Source organism: Strigops habroptila, chromosome 2 (genome assembly GCF_004027225.2).
Source record: "Strigops habroptila isolate Jane chromosome 2, bStrHab1.2.pri, whole genome shotgun sequence".
Classification (NCBI taxonomy): domain Eukaryota; kingdom Metazoa; phylum Chordata; class Aves; order Psittaciformes; family Psittacidae; genus Strigops; species Strigops habroptila.
In genome coordinates, this window is record NC_044278.2 from 97,647,512 (window position 1) to 97,663,296 (window position 15,785).

Below are 15,785 nucleotides of genomic sequence, written 5' to 3' on the forward strand. Positions count from 1 at the left end.
TTAAGAATCACAGTCTTACTAATTACTAATCAATAAGACTTTGGAAATAGTAAAACATAAAGTATTTTCTTTAATCTAATTGTACTAAAAATTATCAGATCCAGTTCTCTGAGCACTTCAGAAGTTCTCATCTGCATGAGTTGTAGAAGGAAGTTCTACTTTAAATGAGATAAACTGAAAAGCTTTTTAATTTCATTTCCTTTTGCAAAGGCTGGTTGCCAAAAAGCTCTTCTCGCCATTGCTCAGTCATTGGTGGGCAATTTGTTCCAGGCTCTTCTATCTTCTGTGGAAGGAAACTTCATGCCAGCTGTTACCCCAGCTAGTAATAAAAAAAAAAGAAAAAAAAAGGGAGAAATGCTTCCTTTCACTCTAAAGGCTCTTCTGGTTCTCTGAGGTACAGAAGATCCCACATGTTCAGGATGGGCAAACACATTAGAAGAGGCAGATGCATGACAGTGTCTTCCAGTATAGTTGCTCATATCTTCCCTCTGACTGAATTATGTGCATGCGGGTCTGCATAAATAGAAGAGGGTAAAGAAGTAACCTCTTATTTCACACTTTTTCAATATCTAGGACTCAGAATGCATAAATACCATAAGCTACTGCTGAAGTTCTTATTAGTATCTCTGCCTGCAAATTTAAGCATTTGAGGAGGTGGCTAGTAGCTGGTCTTGACAGAAATCTGGACCAAACTTTCTGTCCATGTTGGTGGACTCACCAGCAGGGTGAGTGAGACATGTCTTTATCTGTAGTAATGAACACAAAAATGTACCTTACCAATTCCATGGGATATTGAAAAATCCCCCCCACCAGATATGGATTGCTTCTTCACCAACAGCCCTTAAAAAATAAAAATCAACATTAGGGTCTTGGATAGTCTGACACCACCTCATCCTCCCAGTCTGTGGTACGGCACTGCTGTACCAGCCATTGGGGTAGACCTTATTTCCCACATTGGTAAGTGCCCTTGAATGCTCACAGAAAGTACAAAACCACACCAAGACCTGTGAACCCACCTCCCCATCAGTACAGCCAGCATGTCTCTCTGTTGCAGTGAGCAAAAATAGCCTGGCCAATAATGCAGCAACAATTTTAACTGCATAAAAATATTTTAGCAGAAGTTCATAAAAATATACACAAAGCAGCGCAGCTATGCTTAGCAAATTGAACTAAAGGAACATAAAATTAACCAACACTTGCTGTGAGATGGCACAGCCTGAAGACCCCCTGGATCCTGACTCCTCTTGTCCGTGTCTGAGAAACACTGCTTCCCTTTGTGGCTCTGCCAGCCTTGATGGTTGGTTTGGTCTGGAGTAAGAGCCAAGCAAGCCTCCCAGTGTGGTTTAAATCACCTTTCCGAACACAACGTGAATAAGCCTGTAGTGATGTCTGGGCCTTGAGGGCACCACCAGCCCTGCCTGCCTCTGCCTGTCCCCCCACCAAGTCTCTCACTACCTTGCCTATGTCCCAAGACCTTATGTCAGGACCCTGGGGCCATCAGCTCCTTCCACAATCACACTGCAGGACACAGGAGCACCAGCTGTGATCCAGAGGAAACCCAGCACCAAGTCCTTTGTAGAATGGGCATGGCCAGTCTACTCCAGAAGGGACACAGTCATCCTCAGCACTTATTCCCAGTAATCACTTATTAAAGCAGATTAACTAATTTTGCATCATGGATGCAGCCATTAATTCTGTGGTCCAACTCATTCCCTTGGCTTTGGATGCTGGATCCAGCAGGTGGACAGACCATGGCCCTCTTCTCGTACCACTGTGTAAGCAGTCAGATAGGACATACCTATATCCTTGTTCCTGGCCATCCTAAGTACTGGTAGGGGGTAAAACGCTCCTCTCCAGGGCCTGCAGAAACCTACCTCTCTGCAGCAAAAGGGAGTATGTGAGATGGAGATATGTGGCCCAAGCTGTACAAAAAGCACAATTCAGATTTAAATACTCCCTAGGAACTCTGCTCTGTATTTGGTAGACAGGCACAATTCTTCAGCTGGTTGGTAACAAGCTCTGCCTGAGCAATGCATAAGCAGTGGTCCAAAATAGCTGTGTTGCTTTGCTCTGCCATTATTGAATGCTGCAGCCCAGGCTTGATTATCTATTTTCTACTCTCCTAGGTGCTAATAGTTTCTGAACTCTGAACTGGTATTTGCTGGAGCAGAGCGAATGCCTGTGGTTTTGTGTTCAGGCTCAACGCCAGGCACAAATCTCTAATCACATTAAATCCTGCTATTCGCTCTGCAGAGAAACTCAGACACCAGCAACACATTCAAAGGCCCTCCTTTTGTTTAGCAGCATTGCTCTGCCCATAGTCTCATCAATAACAACATTAAAGCCCATTTATATGCACAGCTGGACACTTTGAAAAACTGATTTGGTCTAACAATCACCAGATAAGAACTCCAATCATTTAACATTATTAGATATTGGAGCCCATTGATGTTTTCAATTGAGAAAAAAACCTTTCCTTTGCTGAAACCACATCTCTTTACAGAGTATACATTTTACACTAATATTGTTCCTTGAGGGGAAAAAATAGAGTAAAGAGTCCCTTTTTACTTTTTTTTTTTTTACCCTTATGTAGGTAAAGTCCCATTTCCTGAGATTGTGAATCATTACCGACACAGGGGACAGATGAAGTATAGATAGTCAAGACCAGTGTTGGTATATGTTGTAAAACATTTAGATGAATGTGATACAGACAAGAGAAACCAATTAACTCATGGGAAGAACATGTTCCTAGGCACAGAGTACAACAGGTGCACATTTTGGTGATGAAGAACAAAAAAAAATAAAAAAAATAAGGTCATATAAGTCTAATGTAAAAGTAGCTATTTCAGAGAAATGGGAAAAAAGCAATTATATTAAAAAGCCAATAAGGAATAAACCAACCACCTAACTAACCAACCAAGCAATGAACCAATCAACTGGTGATGTTAAAAAACAAGTAAAACTGCACTTTGTGCACCACTGTCTTTGTGTCATTCTGGAGCTCAAAGGTCTCGCTTAGAATCAGGTTCCTTGCCACCCTACAGCAGGTTACATCTTTCAGGAGTCTTAAATTCAAGGTGATCTGAGGAACTAGAATACACCAATCCCTCAGGGGTCTGTACTGGGACCAGTCCTATTTAATATCTTCATCAATGACACAGACAGCAGGGTTGAGTGCGCACACCCAGCAAATTTGCAGACGACACCAAGCTGGGTAGTGTGGCTGACAAACTGGAGGGAACAGATGACATCCAGAGGCACCTTGACAAATTCAGTAGTCCACCAGTGTCCACCCATGAAGTCTGACAAGGCCAAAGTCTTGCATTTGCGATGAGGCAACCCCCAGAATCAGTAAAAGCTGGGGAAGGAAGGGATTGAGAGCAGCCCTGCTGAGAAGCACTTGGGGGTACTGGTGGATGAAAGGTTGGATATGAGCTGGCAATGTGTACTCACAGCCCAGAAAGCCAACCACATCCTGCGGTGCATCAAAAGAAGCATGACGAGCAGGTTGAGGGAGGTGATTCTGCCACTCGACTCCGCTCTGGTGAGACCCCACCTGGAATACTGCATCCAGCTCTGGGGTCCTCAGCACAGGAAAGACATGGACATGTTGGAGAGGGTCCAGAAGACGGCCACAAAAATGATCAGAGGGATGGAACGCCTCTCCTATGAGGAAAGGCTGAGAGACTTGGGAAAAGAGGATGCTCCAGGGAGACCTTATTGCAGCATTTCAGTACTTAAAGGGAGCTTATAAGAAAGATGAGAACAGACTTTTTAGTAGCGCCTGTTGCAACAAGACAAGGGGTAATGATTTTGAACTAAAAAAGGGTAGATTTAGACTAGATATAAGGAAGAAATTTTTTTCAAGGAGGTGGGTGTAACACTGGAACAGGTTGCTCAAAGAGGTGGTAGATGCTCCATGCCTGGACACATTCAACGTCAGGTTGCATGGGGCTCTGAGCAACCTGATCTAGTTGAAGATGTCCCTGCTCATTGCAGTGAGGTTGGACTAGATGACCTTTAAAAGTCCTTTCCAACCCAAACTATTCTATAATTCTATGATTGCATGCTTATATGGCAGTCTGCTTAGACTGTGTTCACTGGAGATCAAAATCCGTGACAAATTTATGTGTAACTAACAATAATCATAATGAAGGAGCAGGACAGGTTGAACTGTTATCAGACAGGCAAATGACCCAGAAAGAAATTTCAGATGTTTTGGAAACCTGAGAGTTTTCACCATAATGTTTGTATTCACTAGCAAGAATATACAAATATAATAAAATGACAGTTATTTATTTGGCCATAAACAAGTTCTAAATTGATAGAGAGAAAGACAGATACACAGACACGTAGATAATGTTGAGTGATTGTCCTGGGTTCAGCTATAGCAGTCATTTTTCTCCTGCTTAGTAGCTGGTGCAGTGCTGTGTTTTTTAACTTTCAGCCTGGGAACAACGCTGATAACACCGATGTTTTTAGTTGTTGCTAAGTAATGTTTATTCCAACCAAGGACTTTCTCAGTCTCATGCTTTGCCAGGGAGGAGGGGAAGCCGGGCGGAAGCAGAGACAGGACACCTGACCCAAACTAGCCAAAGGGGTATTCCATACCACAGCACGTCATGCCCAGTATATAAACCGGGGGGAGTTACCCGGAAGGCCCTGATCACTGCTCGGGTCGGGCTGGGTATCGGTCGGCGGGTGGTGAGCAATTGTATCCTCTCCCCTTGTTATTTCACTAATCGTTATTATCATTGGTGGTAGCAGTAGTGGTTTTGTGTTATACCTTAGTTGCGGGACTGCTCTTATCTCAACCCGTGGGAGTTACATTCTTCCCATTCTCCTCCCCATCCCTCCGGGAGCGGGGGGAGGAAGAAGGGGGGGGGCGGGAGTGAGCGAGCGGCTGTGTGGTTCTGAGTTACCGGCTGGGCTCAAACCACGACAGTGATGGAGGTATGAACTTTAGTCAGCAACAGGGTTTCAGATGTTATCTGTCATCATCTGGAACATGAATACTGTAAGGATGTTTGCACAGTTTCTAAATGCTTCCAACAGCAGTTACATAAAATACACAGTAAAGGAAAAGTATGTTAAGAGACCTAGCACATGTAACTGTGAACCAGTTGTTTGAAGATTCTTGAAGTTATTAGGAAACAATACCTGTTAGAAGACAGCTGTGCATAGGTATGCCAGCTTCATCACTGGCTAGCATCACAGGCTATCACTTACCTGAATGTAAACCCTACAGCCCAATGTGTGGAACTGGAAATAATGATCTCAATTTGTTAATATTTTACAGCCACTTCAAACACATAGAAATGACTACTCAAGCTGCAAGACAGAAAAGAAACAGGCCAAATTTTGTTTTATAAATAAAATATCTAATGCGTCAGATTGACTTTTACATTCCTGTAACTTTACTATAGCCGTGGGGCTTTTTGTTACCTGTTAAGGCAGGAATTGGCTCCATATGTTTGATAGATGGTACATCTATCAGAAGGCATCCAGCAGAAAAAATGTATTTACTTTTAGTATCGTCATAACAGCTTGGAATATTATCATTTGGTTTATACATTAATTTAACAGAATATACTGAACGTATAATTACTAGATTGCATTTCATAGCTTTAGATGTCACAGATTTTCAGCATCTTGTCAGAAAAGGAGACTAGCAAGTTAAACAGTATAATAAAAATTTAATCCATATGTGGAACTTCTATAAAATAGGCTCCAATAGTTTTTATACATCAGAAGTAGTTTGCTTTGCTTCACTTAGTTTTCTTTCTTGTCTTCCCCATAGCACATTTCTGCTTTTTGTCATGCAGTTCCGTAGAGTTATAATAAATATTAAATTTATCATCTATTCTAAAGTCATATTTGACCTTTATATTCTAATATAATAGAAAAGAATTTTGCAGTGCTTAAGATTTAGTAATATTCTGTTATACTTTGATGGCTAAGCCCATTCCCCCCAGCCTGTCACAAACATAAATAATGAAATGTTCCCATGGTGATTTTCACTGGAATCATACGTAATGTAATGTCTAATTTAAACCAGAAGATATTAAATATTTGCCAAGAGAGACTGGGTAACTGATTTCCTAAATGTGCAATACTTTATAAAAAAAATAGTATAATTCTACCATACTTTCCATTCAAGAGTATAATCCTATTATTTTAAATCAGACAGGACATCATTTTATTAGGAAAAACAAACCCAAACAAAGAAACCCAACAAAAACCCAACAACCAACCAGAAAACCCCAACAAAATGTAAATAAATATCTGTAATAAGTAAAAGGATCTGGAGGTCCAGCATATCAGACATGATTTTACATGTGATGTAATCACAAATGATACACATTTCCAAATATTTTCTAATGCAGCACTTTGAATTTCTGTGTAAGGTTTCACTTTGAAGCATTTCCCCTCTCCTAATATAATGTAAAGTGAAATTTCAGGTTTTATCCATAATTTCTATTAGAATGTGATTTTGGTCATTGGTGAAAACTGAGGCCTTACGATTCACCAGCATAAAAAACCACATCTACCCTGAAATCAAGGTTAATTAATGTCAGTTGATATTCTGAGCAGTTTTTTCATTCTTAGCACTGACAACATACTGGAATTTCAGTCAGTGAAGAGTAAAATAAAGTGTCAAGTACATGTAGCTAGGATAAGCAGGAACTACGGGATAAATATTTGAAGTGCAGTTATGAAAAGGAAAGAAATTATCTTCCTTGCACAGTGCTGCAAGCAAGAGCAAAAAGAAAAATTCAAAAAATAGTTTTGAAAAAAATATAGGAAAAATAACCTGTCAGATCTTGAAGGATATTAGAAACAGTAGATAGACATCTTTTTGCCTTGTGGTTTTAAAATTAATTTGATAATGACATTAGAAAGCATACTCTTAAGGAAATGTTTAGGCTACAGGGCACATATTTTACTTCTTTACTACTTACAAGATTCTTTGTTCTTCCAATGTCTGTGAATGATGCCCTATCTCCTTTGAAGTCAAGTGCATACCATTTACTGAGGTCAAGAATTCACCTCCTATTCCTAGGATTTAAAACACTCATCTGCAAGAGCCATTAGAAAGAAAACTACTTCTGAAACCTTTAAACTGGATATTTTAACATGATACTGTCATAATCTACCTGGACTTGTGCAAAGTATTTGACTCTGTCCTGCACAATGTCGTTGGATTGGACATGGATTTGGTAGATGGCCCACTCAGTGGACAAGGAATTGGCTGGATGGTCACACTCAAAAAGTTGTAGTCAATGGCTCGATATCCAAGTGGATGTAAGTGATGAGTGGTGTCCCTCAGGGGGCAGTATTGGGACCGTTTAATATCTTTGTCAGTGACAGGAACAGTGGGATTGAGTGTGCCCTCAGCAAGTTTGCTGACACCAAGCTGTGTGGTGCGATTGACACACTGGAGGAAAGGGATGGGATCCAGAGGGACCTTGACAGGCTTGAGAGCTGGGCCAATGCAAATCTCCTGAAATTCAACAAGGCCAAGTGCAAAGTTCTGCACCTGGGTCAGGGGAATTCTAAACATAGATACTGCAGAACTGCAAAACAGTGAGAGAAAGGTTAAATGTACCATCCCTGAGGCGTGGGTCACGGTAGATGGATAGGGTCTCATCTCATGCCTTTTTCTTTGGCATGTTAGGGCCATTTCTGAGACTGAGCGGCTTTTCCTAGCATTATGCCAGAGTGCATGTGCTCTCACCTTTTCCATAAGGATAAAGTCCCAAATTTTTACTTAATTTTTCATAGACCTTATGGCACAGTAAATTTTGCTGGTTTACTAAGAGTAAAAAACCAGGCTAGGGTAGTTTTATTTGCTGTGTTCCTCCCACAAAATAAAACAGGACATGTATAAGATCAGAGCAGCAGAGAACATGCTGAATATTTATGTTGCTCATGGAAACCAGGGTTCTGTGAAGGACACACGTATATATTGCTTCTTTGATTTGTCCTGATTATGACAGTCAGTGGGAAGGAAGTGCCAAGATACAGACATTTTTGCCTGTACAGGACTGAAAGACAGTGTAATACTTTTACTCCCAAGATGGGAAAGCACACATCAGACATGACATGATAAGATAGTGGTAGGTAAGGTAAGGCCTTGCCTTTCCCTAATTTATCTGGCCACTGTCCTTTAGCTCACAAAGCATTGATCAGATTACTACCCAGCCAGCCTCCTATCTGGCACTCAAGGAATGCAGCTGCAAAATCTGGAAAAAGTTCATTCCCAGCAAATACCACCCACATAGGCCAAAACCAATTATGGCTAACAGATATTAATGCACTTTAGCATGAAAGAAGTTTATTAGTGTAAGGTTATGTAATGCAAAATATATGCCCAAACATATGTCCGCAGATCAGTCATGATGTATTTCAGTTTGGGCAAAAGCCTATAGTTGTTTGAATTAAGTAATAAAAGGCATTTTAAACCTTCATGGAAACTACAGAGAATGCCAAACAGATGGAACAGAAAGTTTTTCTTTGTTCACAGACCATTCAGGATAAATTATGTCAATTTTTCAGAATTCACCCAGTCTTTTACTGATATCTGAGATGATACAGCTGACCCAAGTATCCTGTGCATTTTCTGTGCTATGGGATAAGATGTGCAAAACATACTTACCAAGACCACTGATTTAAAGAAGCAAATTGCTTGACCATCAATACAAGGTATCAACCTAGTGTTCAAAAAAGTACTACTATCACAATGTTAAAAAAATTGAGGATGTTGAGATGGAGACAATTTCAACATAATATTACGAAATCCCTCTTGATAAATTCCCCTGAATTTAGGAAAAGCAACCGAAACTGTCTGACTGCTGGCAGGTCACCTAACTTGCAAGGGAAATAAAATCATTAACTAGGATCTTAGATGCCACAATGTAAAAATGCATATTCTACAACAGTGTCATTCTTACTAAGACAGCTAAGATTTAAAAAAATGAAGAAAATAAAAATTTAAAAAATAATGTCTATGAATACGGTTCTATTATGGAAAGATCTAGTTACTCATCAGCTTTCATTGCCAAGACCCCTATTCAATGATTTTTCTACTGTGGTGTACTGCAGAATGCTAATGCAGTTGTCATTGTCTAGTTGTTGGATACTGTGCTAAGGATGTCCAGGAGATTAAAAGATTTACCCATTATAGCCAGCTGAAGTATCACAGGGTAGTTCCACAGATTAAGCTAAGTGTAATAAAATGTCTGTCATTCTTGTTTCCATTTATCCTTCAACCTGCATAAAATAACTAATGGAGGATTTGCCAAGTAAGAAATCACATTTAGGTGATGTGATAATGAAAAAGATTTTTAAAATAAGGGTTTTAATTATTATTTAAACTATTCCAGTCCAAGGCAAGACAAAAACAATGCTGTATGCTGTCACAATGTTGCCCCATCATGGTATGCTGCTAGTTGAATCCAGATTTGATTTGCTAATATATGATTGTATATGTTGCTATTAGTGCAAACGTAACAACTAGCCTACTTCTTGGAAGAGAAAGTTTATTCTTATGGTTATGAGTGTGTGATGCTGCTCTTCTGGAAGGCCAAAAAGAAGCCCTGTTAGTAGTACAGACAAAGCTGAAAATAAGGACATTGGGTGCAACTAACATTTGAATTATGGATTCCAAGAGCTTTTGAGGTGACGCCTGCAGCTATGCTGTGCTGCTGAAGGAACATGGGCAAACATAATTTTGCATGATTGGCAGATGAAGGCACTCAAAATAGGCAGGAGGAGAGCAATACCTTTTATCTCAGCCTCAGCGGAAATAACGGGGGGTCCTGTATTTTTCTACTGGTGTTTTCTTGGCTGCAGGACAAAAGTGAAATAATTAGATATGCAGAAAAAGTATTTATTAATTCAGATTTATGTAGTATCCCATCATCAGGACTTTATAAATATGAATTATTTAAAACCTGATAGCATAATGAAGAGTGAAAGAATAACTGTGGTCTCCATAGGACCATTACCAGACTTGCCAGGGAAATGAGCACTCCATTGTCCAGTCCTCCAGAAACAAAAGCAATGGTTAATAAAGGAGTACATTGGGGTGGTGAGTATCACTTCCAGTGAGAGTGGGTAAAGGCTTGCCTACAGCTAATTTGATCAATGGGAGTCTTTCTGGGTCAAGGCCAAAAAGGAATATAATCCCAGACCCCTGTCAGGGCACACAAATGTGAGACGACAAAGCTTTTTCACATCACCTTGAGGAAGGCTGTGCATGAGGCACAGGTGCTTTCCTCAACAGGGATGCCATGTGGACATCTCCCTAGAGAGCAGGGAGACTTTGGTCACAGTGCACTGCTCTCCTACTTATCAGCAGAAAACTGCAGTTCTTCCCCCTCCTTTCTCTAGCATGTTTGAAATCACTCTACTCTCCAGCTCAGAGCTGTTCTCAACATTTTCAGTCCTCTCTCTTTTAATGGGAAGAGGTTAGACAGATTTTCAAAGATTGTTGCCCCTATTAATTCTCATGTCCCCTGAATGACGGCAAATGAGAATATTAGTCCTGCAATGCAACAGTGCAAAGCTACACAGGTATTTTGGTGCTTTGAAGAGGGTTATTATGTTCACTAGAGAGACTTTTGTATTTGAAGCAACAGTGAATGCAGTTTGGAAAATGGTTTTCCACACCAAAGATAAGTTAGGTAAGTGCTAGTGCAGTCATTAAAACCCTGGTCTGTATTACAGGAATACCTCTCAAATGTCACCCTTTCCACAAGGTTCAGAAGTGCATTTCAGCTCACTTGTAATGAGCTTTTGCTGCTTGTTCTAGGCTATGTTTTATATTTCTACACAAATTTTAACAGTAAAAGGTATGAAGCAGCAGGAACTTGGCTGTCTCCTGAAATATATTGCTGTGATCTGACAGATCTTTCAATCTATTGATTTCACAAGCCATAAGGACTATTTCAGTTAGAGTACACATTTTCATTTTATCACCTATCAAAAGTCTCTACAAATCTTCCCGAATATAAATGTGACAACCTAAGTGAGTGGAACCAAAAAGATTTTGTAAAATCCATTTTCATTTTTAAAAAGTATATATAGCTTATTAAAAGATGCTGTATTACTACACTGGGGCAATGGGTCCTTTTCTTTAAAGACCAGATTTTAAACTGAAGAGAGAAAGTAATGATGCTGCTCTTGAGATACAACACACGCAGCATTTTTAGATTTTAAGTCAGATTCTCTGCTAATATAAAGTGGAGTGATTCCAGTGAAGGCAGTGGAGTTCTGCAGATTACATCTACTAAGGATCTGCCTGACAGTGGCAAGTGACTGAAGAGACAGTCATGTCTCAGAAAAAATAAAAAGAAAATGCAAGGATCAAAACCCATCCAATATGTATTCAGGAGGGATTGTTCAAAAATAAAAGGGCAATAATAAATGTCATGTGCTGGAAACAGGGAAGAACGATGCAAGCAAGAGAGGAAGAAGAAAAAAATTACAGTCAATCAGAAATTGCAGAGAAAAGATGATAAGGGCTGCAAACTGTCGAGCTGGGCTGAGGTCAGCTGAATGATGCAGCAAGAATAAGAATGTAGGCTGCTTATAAAGCAAGGAAACATTATGATAGTGAGAATAAACTCACTATTTGAAGCCTGTTGTGTGAGGGTCTAAATACTCATTTGCAATTTTGAGACCCACTTTGTCCCCAGACAGAGTTGCTTTGAGCCACTCTGTCAGGGCCAATTTTTTACTGCAGTTGATTGACACCTGCAGTTAGTCTGAAGTACTGCACTTGATAAATATGGTTTTCCATAGGAACAATTTTTTCTTCTTTTTGAAATGTTCTATTTCTGTAGAGTTTTACAATTTAAAAACGTTAAAAAAATACTTCATGGAAGTTAATAGTTTTCTGGTTTTTTTCCCAGTGAAAACTCTGAAGCTTTTTACATTTTAAATCACACCTAACCTAATTGGTACTTATGCCAATAAAATCCAAGGGAAGAAAGAAAGAAAAAAAGATTTTTTAAATTAACCAATAAATTAAGAAAAATACACTTTTTTTTTCTTTTTTTTTTTTTTTTTCCCAGAATCAGCCCTTAACATAGAGTACAGAGCTCAAGAAAAGGAGATACTAGTACCATTATATGGATTGGGGAATTTATTCTCATTACCTACTAGTTTTGCTTAAATCACTAGAAATAATCATATTGGAAGAAAAACTGAGTTACTAAGATAAGCTAAATACCAGATATAGGACTGGACCTAAACCGCCTCAGCATAAATAGAATATGCGTCAATATAGCAGCCTTGAGCCAAAGCAACATAATTTCACTCAACTTTGACGAATGAGCCTGTAAAGTTCCTCATGTCAGACCTTTGTTGACATGACAGCAAATGCAAGACTTGTCAAGACTAATAATTGTGTCTATTACCATTTTCCCAATGGTAAGAGGTTTTATAGTGCAGACTGTATATTACAGACCAGATGTGGTTTGGGGGCACTCAGATACAGTGACCTCTGTTGTGGTCCTTATCTTTCCCTCAGGTGTATGAAGGGATTAATTTTCTTATTTCAGCTCAGTCTTTGTTTTTATCACACTTCATATTTTGAAAAGTAGAGTGAAAATCCCCCTTCATTCCTGCTTTCCCCTCTTAGAAGCACTGATTACAAACTCAGCCTTCCAAGGTTTCTCCTTGTTATCAGTCTTGCAGTTTCTGTCTTGCCTCTCAGCTCTGATCCTTTAACATACTCTGAAGTCAGCCTGTTATTTTTATATGTTGCTGTATACCAGACTGAAACCTCTGTGCCATGATCTTTATCAAACCATTTCATTGGTTTTGCTATTTTTATCTTTTAGGCCAGTTGCTCCTCTTTTGGGTTTTGTTTAATATTGTGAACATTATAGGAGCATATATAAAGGTCATGGATGGTAGATACATGTAAATATAGCACAAGAGACTATAGCTACCTAACACATTGCAGTTCTGACCTGAGCTTTCAGCCCCACAGCTTTCGCATATATATGTGTATGCTTTCAATTAGTCCTAGAAACTTAAAAAACTGACTGAGAGGGATTTGTTCTAGTCCTGAACCTCAAAGAACACAGACAGAATCTGTGTGTTCCTATGGAACTGGCCTGAATGCAAAAGTATTTTATTAGATCCTTTGTCTTATAAACCAGCATTGGTGTCGGGACCTACATTTTAATTCAATATTAGATCATGAGTTTCAATGACTAATTAATTTTATTTTGTAAGTCTTGATGAAATCTGAATAATCCAAGTTTTACTGTGTTTCTTTTTGAATGAAAGAAAAGATTTTTTTTTCCCCAAGGGTTTTGTAAAAGAGTTTTCTAAGAGATCTATCTCAAACTTCCTCATTCAGTTATTGCAAGGTAAAACATAGTCATGTATATGGAACTTGAGCTGGTGTGTAGCATGTACATGAAATATGAAATATGCTGGATAATTTAAATGCACTCTTTCCAAAGTTTGATAAAATACGGTTAGCTGAAGAGTTTCTTTGTAATAATGCACCTATTATGTGTCTTGACACACCTGACATATTTATTTCAGTTTGTTGAATCAACCTATTTCGCCATGTCTGTATTCTTTCCACTGCATGTGCACTCTGACACGGGACATAGGAAATTTTGTGGTTTTCAGTTAGCAATCTCTTGGGGAAGTCAACTTTTCAGTCCATGGGAAAATACACCTTTTTAGGGGAGTTATAAGCTGTAGATTTTCATGCCATTGTTTAAAATCCATAGGATATTGTTTGAAACTTTTTTCCTTTTTTCTGCCTTTTTATTTTATGCCACTCTAGTGAACTAGTAAAGAAGCATGACCATCAAACTCAAGCCAAACAGCACAGAATAAAACCTGCATAATCTGTATTTGGACCAGGCTAAAAAAGCTTTCAAAATTTCATGCAAAGCTGGAACCAGCCCTGGAAAAACCTGGGCAGATGGTACTTATTTACTGGAACCAACTCTGCAGCCATATACTGGAGCTGGCTGGGAAACTTGAAACAAAACCTCTGAAAACAGAATTCTTCCCAAGGATGTATCAATCACAGTCAAAGATAGTTATTCTGCACTAGATTGTTTAACTGCAACACTGAGTTGGGAAATTAGAGACCCAGGTAAAATCCCTCTGCCTGAATATGGAATAAGGTTTAACCTTTTCATTTCCATATTTCATATGAATAACTGACAGTGGTTGCCAGCCACAGTTATGGAGGTCTCAGTCCTTCTGCTTCCTGCTACTTTCCTCTAACCCCTGCTAGAGTCTCCTTTGTCCCATGCTGAGCTACCAGCACTCTCTGGCAAGCCTGCTGCCATGCCTTGCTCAAGCCATGGCACTGCCTTCTTGGGCTTATGTCCCCACATCCCAAGCTCTGCTTCCTCTCAGTGCTGCCTCCTCACCTTCCTCTGACCTCTGCCACTTTTGCACCCCCGTGGGCTACACCATGGGACACCAGTGCTGCCTTCTCTCAGCAACCCTGGCTTTGACTGGGGGTGGAACTAATGAGCCTGGCAAAGCTGGGTAAGCTCAGGTTTGTTCCTTATCTCCCCTTTATCACTGATGTGACTTCTTACTGGAGTGTGACCCATAGGTTGGAAAACACTGCTTGAACCAGCAGCTCATCAAAAGTATCTTTCTCTCTCTCTCTCTGAAGTGAAAACAAATACCAAATCTGTTTGAGATGATGTCAGGAGGAAGATGAAACAAATGAAATTGACTTAAGTTTTGGGTTCCTTTCCATTGAAAGTGAAATGCAGAACCAACACATCTAACTCCAGCAGGCAGTGGCATCAATCTCTGCAGCACCAAAACTTTCACCTTCGCAACACATTTTTCCATAAACTTTCTGCTGTGTACTCACTTCTGCTAAACCAAAGCACAGGGCTGCCATTAATCACACCCACACACAAAGGCAAAAATAAAAGGTTATTCTGAGTCTGGAAGCTGAGAAATTTTAGGATTTTTTTTATGCTTCCAACTTGAAAGCTGGAGGGATCCTGGTCCTAATTTGCCTAATCAGACAAATTTAGTGAAATTAAGGAACTGAAGACTTTACATATGGAAAACAACCCTCACATGGTGTAAATGGACACTGTCTGGTGATATCCAGAGTGCTACAAGAGTTTACATTTAATCTAGGTAAATATTTTCCTGGACTAATAACAATGATTAAATGGCGTGTCAGTAGCAACACTCACAAAGCTCAAGGAGGGAAGGTGAAACAATATGAGAATCATTTTGTCTTATAAAGACGTGTTTGTCTTTCCTCTGTTGTTAATTCTCTAAATCTAAATTTCTTACGTACGCTTGTTAAAGGGAGAGATACAAAAAGGAAACAAAGCAGCTGGAAATCATTGGAAGGTATAAATGCCTCTTGCCTATGTCATTTCAAAGATTTTGATTGTGTAAGTCAGAACTATTCCATCAGTATATGACAAATATATAATAATATTTACAACTATCTACATAAACATATAACTCTATGAGACCTTATTAAGTTGCTTTTTCTCAGTCTTTAACAGTATCTCAGTCATCAGAAGTTTGGCTTGCTGATCCGTGGTTCACACAAAAGAAGTCTGTATTAAAAAATAAAAAATTGCCATTTTTTAATACTGCATGCTAAGAGGAAGGAAACAATTTCATTGCATTTGGGAATAGGAATTTGTTGGGGTTTTTTATTTCTAGTCAAACATTTCCATTCAGCAGGAAAGAAATAGCACTTCATGAAAGAGTCTATGAATAAAAAGAATTACACTTTTTAAAAC

The 15,785-nt window shown here is 39.3% G+C and overlaps 1 long non-coding RNA gene across 1 annotated transcript; it reads right to left on the bottom strand.

Annotated features, from left to right (window-relative positions):
- Window positions 1-237: 237 nt before the first annotated feature.
- LOC115604404 lies at window positions 238-15,584 on the bottom strand. Its single transcript, XR_003990267.2, has 3 exons — window positions 15,510-15,584; window positions 9,786-9,849; window positions 238-840 (listed from the first exon to the last, which is right to left on the bottom strand). It is a non-coding gene; the product is annotated as an uncharacterized LOC115604404 (long non-coding RNA).
- Window positions 15,585-15,785: the final 201 nt, after the last annotated feature.